Below are 13728 nucleotides of genomic sequence, written 5' to 3'. Positions count from 1 at the left end.
AGCTTACTAGCCAATGACAGGAGAACTAATTGCATTTACAACAAAATTACACCACATGCATCCCGCTATGGCCCCCATCCTCCACTCCTTCCCAGTGTATATTACTAGGACTCTTTAATTAAAGATTTCCTGCCAACTGAGAAAGTTTTAAGGTCTATGACTCATGTTCACGAGAGCTTAACTTGAAATTTTTGCTAAAAATCGAAGTCTTGCCTACCCTAGATTTCTAGGTGAAGAAAGTCCCCTGAACACTCAATAGGAGAACTTGAGCCAACAGTTACTGGGCACTCACAACATTTCAGGCACTGTGCTAATCAACACGCCTCTCCGAAGAACTTCTGAATAGTTCCACTGAACCAATGAGGAAGAGGAGGATGAGAAAGTTTACTCCTTCCCTCAGGCTCATTCTAGGCTGAGATTGAAATATAGCCTTGGTTGCTCAAATTCAATGCCTGTGTACTTGGAGACAACCTAAATGTCTGTTGATGGATGAATGGGTAAAAAAATATGGAGTATTTTCAGAAACATATATATATATATATATACATCATCATGTACAAATCATATAGATCCAGTATACACAGTGGAATATCTTTCCACCATAAAAAAGAAGGAAATCTTGCCTTTTGCCACAACATGCATGAATCTTGAGAATCCTGAGGTCACTATGCTAAAGAAAAAATACAAATACTCTGTATGCATGTGTGCTAAGTCTCTTCAGTCATGTCTGACTTTTTGTGACCCTATGGACTATAACCCACCAGGCTCCTCTGTCCATGAGATTCTCCAGGCAAGAATACTAGAATGGGTTGCCGTGCCCTCCTCCAGGGGACCTTCCTGACCCAGGGATCAAACTCGAGTCTCTTACGTCTCCTCTTATCAGTACCTTCTCTGGCTTGGTAACACTTTAAAATATGTTCTGTGAATAGACAATTCACAAAGAAGAAAAAAATGTGATTTAACACTTGAAAAAGAACCTCAACCTCAAACTACACTGAGATACTATTTGCTGACTATCGGACCAGGAAAGGATGAGAAGTTGGTAATACACCCTGTTATATCTCCACAAAGGTATGAGGACTATAAATTCATCAAAATTTATAGAATCCAATCTGACAAAATACATATAAATTAATAATATATGTCTTTGACTCAGAAATTCTACTTAAAGGAATTTATCTTATATATATCTTACATATATTCTAAAATGTATTGAGAAATTCAATATACAAATGGGCAATCTTTGGGCCATATATAAAATTAGAACTCTACCCACAGCCTGCAGCAACCTGACCAGGAAGCCAACTCCTTATCTATAATAAACAGCCCACGTAGCCAACCTGCTGTAAGTCAGACTTGCAGGAAACCAGTCTGCTATCTCAAGTAACAATCCAGGAAGCTAAACAATAACTTCTGTAACAATCAGCTCAATATGTCCAGGACCTGAATAATAACTGACAGCTCTCCTAATTTTTGTCCCCACTTCTAATTCAGACCAATCAGGAAAAGCCAATTTGCTCCCCTAACCAATTACATAGCAAACACCCTCTTCCAACAACAACAGAGAAGACTCTACACATGGACATCACCAGATAGTCAACACCGAAATCATATTGATTATAGTCTTTGCAGCCAACAATGGAGAAGCTCTATACAGTCAGCAAAAACAAGACCGGGAGCTGACTGTGGCTCAGATCATGAACTCCTTATTGCCACATTCAGACTTAAATTGAAGAAAGTAGGGAAAACCACTAGACCATTTAGGTATGACATAAATCAAATCCCTTATGAATATACAGTGGAAGTGAGAAATAGATTTAAGGGACTAGATCTGAAAGACAGAGTGCCTGATGAACTATGGATGGATGTTTGTGACATTGTACAGGAGAAAGGGGTCAAGACCATTCCCATGGAAAAGAAATGCAAAAAAAGCAAAATGGCTATCTGAGGAGGCCTTAAAAATAGCTGTGAAAAGAAGAGAAGTGAAAAGCAAAGGAGAAAAGGAAAGATATTGCCATTTGAATGCAGAGTTCCAAAGAATAGCAAGGAGATAAGAACGCCTTCCTCAGCGATCAATGCAAAGAAATAGAGGAAAACAACAGAATGGGAAAGACTAGAGATCTCTTCAAGAAAATTAGAGATACCAAGGGAACATTTCATGCAAAGATGGGCTCGATAAAGGACAGAAATGGTATGGACCTAACAGAAACAGAAGATATTAAGAAGAGGTGGCAAGAATACACAGAAGAACTGTACAAAAAAGATCTTCATGACCCAGATAATCACGATGGTGTGATCACTCACCTAGAGCAAGACATCCTGGAATGTGAAGTCAAATGGGCCTTAGAAAGCATCACTACGAACAAAGCTTGTGGAGGTGATGGAATTCCAGTTGAGCTATTTCAAATCCTGAAAGATGATGCTGTGAAAGTGCTGCACTCAATATGCCAGCCAATTTGGAAGACTCAGCAGTGGCCACAGGACTGGAAAATGTCAGTTTTCATTCCAATCCCTAAGAAAGACAATGCCAAGAATGCTCAAACTACCACACAATTGCACTCATCTCACACGCTAGCACGCTAGCAAAGCAATGCTCAAAATTCTCCAAGCCAGGCCCAGCAATACGTGAACCATGAAGTTCCAGATGTTCAAGCTGGATTTAGAAAAGGCAGAGGAACCAGAGATCAAATTGCCAGCATCTGCTGGATCATCGAAAAAGCAAGAGAGTTCCAGAAAAACATCTATTTCTGCTTTATTCACTACGCCAAAGCCTTAGACTGTGTGGATCACAACAAACTGTGGAAAGTTCTTAAAGAGATAGGAATACCAGACCACTTGACCTGCCTTTGAGAAACCTGTATGCAGGTCAGGAAGTAACAGTTAGAACTGGAAAGGGAACAACAGACTGGTTCCAAATAGGAAAAGGAGTACGTCAGGCTGTATATTGTCACCCTGCTTATTTAACTTATATGCAGAATACATCATGAGAAACGCTGGGCTGCAAGAAGCACAAGCTGGAATCAAGATTGCCGGGAGAAATATCAATAATCTCAGATATGCAGATGACACCACCCTTATGGCAGAAAATGAAGAGGAACTAAAGAGCCTCTTGATGAAAGTGAAAGAGGAGAGTGAAAAAGTTGGCTTAAAGCTCAACATTCAGAAAACTAAGATCATGGCATCTGGTCCCATCACTTCATGGGAAATAGATGAGAAAAGAGTGGAAGCAGTGTTAGACTTTATTTTGGGGGGCTCCAAAATCACTGCAGATGGTGATTGCAGCCATGAAATTAAAAGACGCTTACTCCTTGGAAGGAAAGTTATGACCAACCTAGACAGCATATTAAAAAGCAGAGACATTACTTTGCCAACAAAGGTTCATCTAGTCAAGGCTATGGTTTTTCCAGTGGTCATGTATGGATGTGAGAGTTGGACTGTGAAGAAAGCTGAGCACTGAAGAATTGATGCTTCTGAACTGTGGTGTTGGAGACAACTCTTGAGAGTCCCTGGGACTGCAAGGATATACAACCAGTCCATCCTAATGGAGATAAGTCCTCAGTGTTCATTGGAAGGACTAATGCTAAAACTGAAACTCCAATGCTTTGGCCACCTCATACGAAGAATTGACTCATTGGAAAAGACCCTGATGCTGGGAAAGATTGAAGGCAGGAGGAGAAGGGGACGACAGAGGATGAGATGGTTGGATGGCATCACTGACTCAATGGACATGAGTTTGGGTAAACTCTGGGAGTTGGTGATGGACAGGGAGGCCTGGCGTGCTGGGATTCATGAGGTCGCAAAGAGTCGGACACGACTGAGTGACTGAACTGAATTAAATTGAACCAATTACCCAGAATTCGATACTTCTAGCTAGCCTGCTGCCTTGTGCCCACAGCGTTCAATCAGGTCATACCTGAAGCCTTCCATTTCTCTCCACTGCAAAGTCTCCCTACTCCTATGCCTGCCTTCAGGTAGCTGCCAAAATGTAAATGAGATAGCAACCTGGGATAGAAAGCCCTTCTCACTTGGTTGGTCTTTGTTTCCACAATGTGCAAAAGTGTTTGTAAAAGCATATTCATTCTAGCATGTTTTATGTAGCAAAAGACTAAAGACAAGTCAAATGTCCATCAATAAGAAACGAGTAAAACAAATTACAGTTCATCTGTGGATAGAATACTGTGTAACTACTAACAAGAGAGAGGTAGATATGTGTTTGTACATACCAAAGTAACTCACCAGTCACATCATTAAGAAAAAAAAACAAAATAAATGAAAAAGTAAGTTTCAAGCAATGTATACAAGATAGAATCATATATGCTTAAACACATCTAAATCTAGTCACAAGAAATTACTAAGAATAGTTGTCTAGGGGAAATACATTGAACGATTGAGAAATAAAAGCCAAATGCAATATTACTATACATGTTTATTCTTTTGTTTCTTTTGAATTTTGTATTATGTCTGCTAATTATTTGTTCAAATAAAAAGATTAATTTTTAAAAGATCTAATTTTTGCAACACCTGGAGTAATAAAAGAGTGGCCATTTTCCCATAAAGACACTTGATTCAATATATAAAATCCAGTCTTAAAAATATAGTAGTATATTATAAAAATAACTTTAATATATTACAAAAATAACTTTAATGCTAACCCTTTGTGTGGGGACCAAAGATAATTATATACAGTGCGGCTGTCCAGTCCTCTGCTCTCAGGAACGTTGCCCTTTGAACAACGTAGTTACAGCTGGAGCAGTGAGTAACAGAAGGTCAGACAAATTCTGGTGATCACTGAGTCACAGACAGAGAAGTTCCTGGTATTCCTAAAGTTTGCATTCGAAACAGTTCTATATCTGTGTATCTATTCACTAACAGTTACATTACTATAGGGAACTCTGTTTCTCTCCCAGCACTATTTTTTTTCTCAGGGAAGACCAGAGCCAGAAGTGTTTCCCAAAGGTCAGTAAGATGTCCTGCATCACCATTACCAGGGCAGGGGTGCTGGGGAAGCCTGTTCATACAAGCACAGCTTCCTGCCCTGACTCAGCATGTTTCACAAGAATCCCCATCATTGTTAGGCATGGCAAAGAGGACAAATGCTGCTCAGGGCTGAATTACGTGGCGGGGCCACTAGGGAGGAATGAGCTCAGCGGGGCCCGGCTGACCTGTGAAATGTTCTTTCCACTTGGACACGGTCTCACCACTTGGTGTGACCTTATGGCTATCAGAGACATTCAGACATCCAGCATTGTAGGTGAGCTTTACGGGGCGGGGTGGTGCTCCCTTGGCCTCCAACAACACACCTGGGTTACAAGACAGAGGCAGCAATATGGACTCAGAATCCCAAGGCTTCCAATAAATTGCAAGAGGTCAGAGACAGGGTGACCATGTTAATATGTTAGTGCCTGCTCTACCCAATAGTTTTGACTTTATGTGATTCTCACTACAAGTATTCATATAAATGACAGCCTTCACATCAGAATATAGACTGCAGATTTTGGTCTGTTTTATTGATTGACATTTCTGAAGCACCTAAATAGTGTTTGCCACATAGTAGGTGCTCAGTGCAAACTAAACAATTCAGGAGCCCTAATGTCTCACACCTAGGTTTAGGAAACTAGACTTAAGTTTTATTAATTAATGATTCAAATCAAGTCCTCTAATTCTGCCCCAAATGCTATGCAATTTCAGTGCCTTCTGCCTGGAAAAACTGATAGGACTACTGGCAAGGACATAGCGCAGAATAACACTTTGCACACAGATGAAATGGATATAGAGTAAAAGAGACTATATTCTCTGACTGAAATACTACTCAGAAACTATAACTCACTAAACAATATATTTCCCAGTTGTCAAAAGAATTAGCAAGTATAAAGTCAAAAATCACATCACTGTAAGTCAAGAGGATGATTAAAAAATTTCAAAATTTTATTATTCCATTACAGTGTTTAGGACGCATGCCATTGTCTAGAAATCTTAAAGCTACCCCCTTTGAAAAAAATTCCCATTTGAAGTTATTATTTATATAGTTGGGTTAATTAATATGTACTATGTTCTAAAGACGTCCCTTTTAGTTTATCTGAGTGGACAATGACTTTACAGCTTTTTTTAAAAAAGAAAATTACTCAATAAGAAAAATAGTTTTTAAAAATAAAAATCAACTTTTGTTCCCACTTCACTTCTTGCCTGAAAGAATAAATCATTGGCATAAGTTCTTTATATAAGTATTTGTCTTAATATAGTGTGCTTAATAAAAGAAGCAAAAGGTATCTTTATATTTAGCCATCTCTAAAATAACATTGGTCTTTATTTCTCAGATTCCCAATTATCGACATTTATCCAGTTGCAATGAAGAGAGTATGTTACTGCAGAAAGGCAGAGGGCCTGTCACTAAGGAAGAGGGATGTTTCTGATGATTAAAATATCCACACAGTACTGAGTGCTCAGTTTGTGCCAGATATTTTAAATTTCTTTTACCTCAATATGCAAAAACCCTTCCTGGTAGATGCCATTGGTAAGTAAGGAAGCTGTCATCAGAAGCACAGCCGTGACACTCCACAGTGTTCACGCATTCCATGTTGCCCTCTGCACATTTTTGAAAATTATAGAAATTAAGAAAGTATCCTATAAGCAAAAATGCACTTCATAAATTACAATGGTCATGACTCAACCAGCCAAGATTATACTATTTTTAAGAAAAACCAGGACTCACCACCATATGTCCAAAGTAAATAGTCCTTGAGTTCAAAATGCCAAGCGGCTCTGAGCTTGCATTAGATTGATAGCCAAACGTGAATACTGGAACCAGGTTGCCAAGCAAACCCATGTTTCACTCTCTGTGCCACAGGGGCATGCTATGAGAGCAGCAACAGGGCAAACCTGTGACATGCTGTGACACTTAACTGACGAACATTAAGTACTGCCCGATTGATTCAAATGAAGAGTAAACCAGGATTATAAAAGAGGAAATGCTTTTTATCATTAATTACACTTGAAGACTAGAAAGCAACATTTCAAAAAAAGAGCAGCAGATTTCAATGCAAATGGGAAATTTGGCATTAATGTCAGAGAAGATAACTGCTTATACAAATAAATTTTATTTATTTTTTAATTTGTTTAATTAATTAATTAATTAATTTATTTATTTTTTACTTTACAATATTGTATTGGTTTTGCCATACATTGACTTGAATCGGCCATGTGTGTACATGTGTTCCCCATCCTGAACCCCCTCCCACCTCCCTCCCCATCCCATCCCTCTGGGTCATCCCAGTGCACCAGCCCCGAGCATCCTGTATCATGCATTGAACCTGGACTGATGATTCGTTTCACATATGATAATTTACATGTTTCAATGCCATTCTCCTATATCATCCAGCCCTCACCCTCTCCCACAGAGTTCAAAAGTCTGTTCTATACATCTGTGTCTCTTTTGCTGTCTCGCATACAGGGTTATCGTTACCATCTTTCTAAATTCCATATATATGTATTAGCATACTGTATTGGTGTTTTTCTTTCTGACTTACTTCACTCTGTATAATAGGCTCCAGTTTCATTCACCTCATTAGAACTGATTCAAATGAATTCTTTTTAATGGCTGAGTAATATTCCATGGTGTATATGTACCACAGCTTCCTTATCCATTCTTCTGCCGATGGACATCTAGGTTACTTCCATGTCCTGGCTATTATAAACAGTGCTGCGATGAACACTGGGGTGCACGTGTCTCTTTCAGATCTGGTTTCCTCGGTGTGTATGCCCAGGAGTGGGATTGCTGGGTCATATGGCAGTTCTAGTTCCAGTTTTTTAAGGAATCTCCACACTGTTCTCCATAGCGGCTGTACTAGTTTGCATTCCCACCAACAGTGTAAGAGGGTTCCCTTTTCTCCACACCCTCTCCAGCATTTACTGCTTGTAGACTTTTGGATAGCAGCCATTCTGACTGGTGTGAAATGATACCTCATTGTGTTTTGATTTGCATTTCTCTGATAATGAGTGATGTTGAGCATCTTTTCAAGTGTTTGTTAGCCATCTGTACGTCTTCTTTGGAGAAATGTCTGTTTAGTTCTTTGGTCCACTTTTTTATTGGGCTAATAAATTTTAAATATTAACATTATTGCTCCTCCAAAATTGTCTCCACTGGCATTTTAAGAGAACTTAATTATATTATAGACTATATGGTAGTCACTGGACAAATGATCTGGCCCAATTCTCAGCCACAATCCATGATCTTAAAATCATACTCTAAATAAACATACAGACTTACTAGACTTTTATAACAATATTTTGGTTATCAACTTATAGGTATATTTTTGTCAGAGGATTTTGAGACTGAGATAGCTATTTTGTTGTCTTATGGTTAGCTCTCTCCTCAAAAAACAGCATCTAGGGGTTTTCATGCTTGAACTTATGAAATACTGACTCCTGTTGAAAAAAAAAATTAATGAACAGAAATTTCAACTAAATAGAATCAGGAGACCAGAAGGGGGAGCTTTCATGCCCTACATGCAATCACCTCAGTCCAGTTCAGTGGCTCAGTCTTGTCTGACTCTTTGCAACCCATGGACTGCAGCACGCCAGGCCTCCCTGTCCATCATCAACTCCTGGAGCTTGCTCAAACTCATGTCCATTGAGTCAGTGAGGTCATTCAACCATTTCATCCTCTGTCATCTCCTTCTCCTTCCGCCGTCAATCATTCCCAGCATCAGGGTCTTTTCAAATGAGACAGTTCTTCGCATCAAGTGGCCAAAGTATTGGAATTTCAGCTTCAGTATCAGTCCTTTCAATGAATATTCAGGACTGATCTCCTTTAGGATGGACTGGTTGGATCTCCTTGCAGTCCAAGGGACTCTCAAGAGTCTTCTCTAACACCACAGTTCAAAAGCATCAATTCTTCGGCACTCAACTTTCTTTAGAGTCCAACTCTCACATCCACACATGACCACTGGAAAAACCATAACCTTGACTAGATGGACGTTTGTTGGCAAAGTAATGTCTCTGCAATGCCTGTGTGCAAAGTTGCTGCAGTCCTGTCTGAGTCTGTGTGACCCCATGGACTGTAGCCCACCAGGCTCCTCTGTCCATGGGATTCTCCAGGCAAGAACACTGGCGTGAGCTGCCACACGCTCAGGGTTTCTTTAGCCCTGTGACTATGTTGTTGTTGTTCAGTTGCTCAGTCGTGTCCGACTCTGTGACCCCATGGACTGCAGCACACCAAGCTTCCCTGTCCTTCACCATCTCCCGGAGCTTGCTCAAACTCAAGTCCACTGAGTCAGTGATGTCATACAACCATCTTGTCCTCTGTCATCCCCTTCTCCTCCTGCCTTCAATCTTTCCCAGCATCAGAGTTTTTCCTAATGAGTCAGCTCCTTGCATCAGGTGGCCAAAGTATTGGTGGTCTTTGACAGAGCATCAGGTGGCCTATGACTATAACAGAGCCCAAAAGGAAGAAGAAAGAATCTTCCTTCCTGTCAAGGACTCAGCCAATGAAATGCCATGGACTCTGTTAACTGTATCCTTGCCAACTTCCTTTTCCCCTTTATAGAGCTGTTCCTCCCTTGCCATGGAAGAACTTACATGTGCCTTGCCATGGTTGCAGATCCTGAATTGCAATTCTCTTCTGATTCTGAATAAAGAACTCCATCTTTGCTGGAGAAATATCTGGGAATCTATTTATTTTAGGTTAATACTACTGCTCACAACTATGAGTTTCAACATAAAGAAAAAAAGGAAGCTTTTTCTCTAGAGAAGTGTCCATATCATACCTGCCCACATTTAGATGTGAACCAAAAAGAGCCTTCATTGGGACATCTGTTTTCCAATGATCATGGGAAATGATTGAACCTCACAGTGCTCTCCTGATCTCATAGTCTCAAGATTTTGTGTGGATGACAATCAATATTTGTGTTCAAAGAATATAATAGTCATCTAACTTTTTTTCACTTTACAGATGAGCCCCAAAAGAACAAATCATTTGACAAGACCCTTCTTTCTTATTTATTTATTTGGCTGCACTGGGTCTTTGTTGCTGCATGCAGGCTTTCTCTAGCTGCAGTGAGCGAGGCGTTGGCGGGGTGGGGTGGGGGTAGGGGTGGGGTGGGAGCTACTCTTGATTGCAGTGTGTGGGCTTCCCATTGCGGTGGTCTGTCTTGTTGGGGAGCACGGGCTCTATGGCACACGGCCTCAGTAGTTGTGGGGTATGGGCCCAGTTGCCCAGTGGCACGTGGAATCTTCCTGGACTAGGGATCAAACCTGTGTCCCCTGCGTTGGCCGGTGGATTCTTTACCACTGGACCACCAGGGAAGTCCCAAAGACCCTTGTTTCTGTTGTGAATTTTCATATCTCTCCCGTTGGTGAATATATTTCATTTTCATTTTTCATGTTATACGTTGAAGAAATGTCTGTCTTTTGTTTTATCTTGTTCTACTTTACAAACAACTCTACCCTTAGAAATGGATGAGAGCTTATTCTTTGGACAACATATACTTAAGTTTAACATCTCTTCGTTACCTTGCTTTCAAGTACAGTGTAAAGACCTTTAGTTTGTATGACTATTAACTGTCTTTCCATGGTCTCCCAACAATTTACGCCCAGGCTATGATTCTAAAATTATAAAGTATATAGAAATTGATATAATATGGAAATGAATATAGATATTAATCTATATCATTAACCACAATGTGATAGCAATACACATAAACATACATCAGAATGCTTAAGTGCAAAGACTGATAATACCAAGTGTTGAGAAGGACATGGGGCAACTCTAACTCTCATACATTTCTGTTGAAAGGATACACTGATACAACCCCTTTAGAAAAGTGTTTAGTAGTTTTTACTAAAGCTGAATGTTCACATAGTTTCTAACTAAGCAATTTATTTCTTAGGCATACACACAAAGGAAATGTGAACGTATTTAGTACATGACATGTACTAGAATATTCATAGCAGCATGGTTCCTGAAAGCTAAAAACTGGAATCTACCTGAATACTCATGAACAGTAGAATGGATAAATAGGTTGTAGTATTTTTGCACAAAAATCATACTTCACTTATAGTGGTGATAACAGTTACAAGTCACTGGGTCCAAGTAATTTAAGTACCAAGGCTCAAATTGAGCTTAAACAATAAACCTAATAATACATAAGCAGAAAACCACAGACAGGATTTATTCCATGGTTGGTTGGAAGAGGAGTGGATAAATGCCAACAAAGATCCAGTTCTTTCTACTGTTTGTTCTATTGTCCTCTGTATTGGCTTCATTTTCATACTGGAAACAAGATGATGGTCATAGTTTCAGGCAATACATCCAGAGATAGCTACACCCAGAAGTAAGTGAACTATTCCTTTTATTAAGAGAAAGAACTTTTCCTCAGGAGGACTGTACCACTCTTTCCCTCACATCTCATTGGACAAAAGTGAATCACAGCCTATTCCAAAACCAACCAATCACCACCAGGAGAAATGAGATGACAAAATCTGACTAAGATGGATCTGGAACAGAATGAATGTTGAAGCATCAATCACCATGATAACTGACAATGAAAGTTAACATTAAGGGCACTTATTTAAACCTCAAACATTAGATTTCTGGTTTCTGTTGAGAGTTGAAAAAAGCAAGGTACTCAAATTTATAACAAAAATGCTGAACAAACAGCAAGTTCACAAATTTTCTCTTAATCATCAGAGGGCTGAGATCACAGGGCAATAGCTCCCCAGAATCGAGAGGAAAGCAGGTGCCCACAATGAGCGATGAGACACAAACACTAACAAAAAGTGTCTCCCCCACAATGTTTGCTCACAACAAATAGAAAGTATCTCTGCAATGAAAAAAACTTGATAGGTACCACTTAGCCATGGGATCAAATGCAACATCACCAGAGATAAGTCAGGTGAATGTGATGGGCTCTCTATATAATACAAGGCAGGTACTTTACCTCTGCATTCTTTCTCAAATTCCACAACCTTAATCTAACCCCAAGAAAAACTCACCACAAACCAAAATTTTGAGGCATTCTACAAGATACATAAAGATATTCTTCAAAAAACTTAAGGTGACAGAAGACAAGGAAATAATGAGTAACAGACATAGATTGGAGGAGACTAAGGAGACAGGACAACAAAGAGCAACATGGGCTCCTGGATCAGATCCTGGTGTAGAAAAGGACGAGTGGGAAGAAGGATGAAAGCCAAATAAAGCCTGTTTATTTGATTAATTGTACTACACCAAATTAGTTTTTTACTTTTGAAAATTGTACTTCGACTATGTTAGAAGTTAACATTAGGAGACACTGGGTAAAATATATACAGGAACTTTCTACACTGTAGATGCAACTCTTCTCTAGGTCTAAAATTATTTTGAGATTAAAAATTAAGAAATAAAACTGCTTATTTGCTATTCTATTCTATTTCAGGGTTTAAAATTTTCAATAAATATTATCAGACTTTCACACATTTTCCCAGTTCACTACAGTAGTATTGTGCCAACAAAATCAAGTGAAATCATTATGGTTCCTAGGTACTAAATATAAAAACAAATAAGTAGAAAGCACCAAAGTTTAGGGTGATATAGAAAGATATAAGCCAGTAGGCAAGAATTTGAGTATTGGGAGACCAAATTACTTTGCTCTTACACCATTTCCTCCTTTCCTATGTATCTTGGTCCAGAAGTAATTTTCTCAACTCTTTTAGAGCTCATAAATCTTCTTCCATAACCCTTATAACCACTGATAAAGAAGCTCTTTTTCTTGTTAACTCCATTATACACTTTAAATAATGAGGACTATAGAGAGTTTTACTAAGTAGCTGCCAAAGTTGCTAATCTGAGTTACAAAAGAGCGAACAGATTTAATGTGTTTAGTATGATCAAATACGCTGGTGATTTCTCAAGAGGAATAACAGCAAAAACGAAAGGCAATGGCATTTGTGATTGAAGCTAAAGAATAATGTAAGGTTCTGCAAAAGCAAAAGTGAGAAAAATGCTTTCTAGCTGACTATTGATTATCTGTTTTCCCTACAGAAAATGTCAACCATAGTGTTTATCCCTGTTCCATCATGGTTTACTGAATATATGGAAGGGTGAGTGGGGAGTTGATATACTGTCTCTCTAATTCATAAGTCAGCAGATTGCAAGGAGCCATATCTGAAGCTGATAGAGATTTCAGAGTTTGAGTTTGAGCTCCAGGCAGGAACTAAATGAGATAGTTGTGTCTAGATAGATCAAAGTCAAGCAGGTATTCCAGAAATTTTTTTTTTACTAGCTTTTTCTTATTTCTCCTTTTTCTTTTGGTCTTATGTAGCTGAGAAATGGATATTTCCTGCCCTATCAGTAAACAAGGATGTCACAGTTATCAGTGATTACAACCCTCCAACATGAGTCTGCGAGCCCTAAGGACTCTCAGGAAGGAAAAGAATACCTGCTGCCTAGCAGCCTTCAGACTGCAGCCACTCCCTCTGCAGCCACTTCCTGTGGTGCTGTTCAGTCACTCAGGTGTCCAGCTCTTTGCGACCCCATGGACTACAGCACGCCAGGCTTCCCTGTCCTTCACCATCTTCCGGAGCTTGCTCAAACTCATGCCCACTGAATCAGTGATGCCATCCAACCATCTCGTCCACTATTGTCCCCTTCTCCTCCTGCCTTCAATCCTTCCTAGCATCCAGGTCTTTTCTAATGAGTCAGCTCTTTGCATTAGGTGGCCAAAGTGTTGGAGCCTCAGCTTTAGCAACAGTCCT

This window comes from Cervus elaphus, chromosome 19 (genome assembly GCF_910594005.1).
Source record: "Cervus elaphus chromosome 19, mCerEla1.1, whole genome shotgun sequence".
Lineage (NCBI taxonomy): Eukaryota > Metazoa > Chordata > Mammalia > Artiodactyla > Cervidae > Cervus > Cervus elaphus.
This window is presented reverse-complemented; position numbering follows the sequence as displayed.